This window comes from Physeter macrocephalus, chromosome 7 (genome assembly GCF_002837175.3).
Source record: "Physeter macrocephalus isolate SW-GA chromosome 7, ASM283717v5, whole genome shotgun sequence".
Taxonomy (NCBI): Eukaryota; Metazoa; Chordata; class Mammalia; order Artiodactyla; family Physeteridae; genus Physeter; species Physeter macrocephalus.
Window position 1 is genome coordinate 146,929,319 of NC_041220.1, and position 733 is coordinate 146,930,051.

Consider the following 733-nt stretch of genomic DNA (forward strand, 5'->3'; position numbering starts at 1 on the left):
ACACAGATTAATTGTCCCCGTCCCGCAGGCAGCAGTCGCACGTGGTCCCCCCAGGCAGACGCCCAGGACGGGCACGGCTCATCCTCCTGGAGGCTCCAGGGAGGACTGTTTCGTCCCTTTCCCAGCTCTGGAGCCCCCGGATTCCTGGGGTCGGGACCCCTCTCTGCACCTCACAGCAGCACCTGCGCAGAGTCAGTTTCCTCTGGGCCCAAACTCCAGTCTGTCCTCACGCTTGCCCCGACTCTCACTTCTGCCTCCTGTTCACGGGGACCCACGGGGAGGGGCTTGGTGGGTTCACCCGGGTGCCTCGGGGGCGGGGGCGTGGCTCTGGAATTAGGACGTGGACATTGTCGGGGACACGCTTCCGCCAGCCGCACTGCCCCAGGCGGAAGCTCCACAGGACGGCAGTTACAGAAGCAGGCGTGGAAGGCCTGGACGCAGCAAGGACTGAGCGGGGGGCCTGGAGAGCCGCGTGTGCACAACCGAGTCTCGGAAAAGGAGGAAAGCTCACACGCACACCCTGCATCCACACGCTTAGCAGAAGGGCAGAGACGGTTTCCAGCTGTGCCGAAAGCCTGGGACAACTCAGGAAACGCCCCTATTATGCTGAATACAGAGGTAAGGAAAAAACCCTTTCCTGGTGCCCAAAGGGCAAGGGAACGCCCTTCTCATTCGCTTTCCCTTTAGAAAACCTGCAGCGTAGAGTGTCCCGTCTCCCTGAGATGTGTGTGAA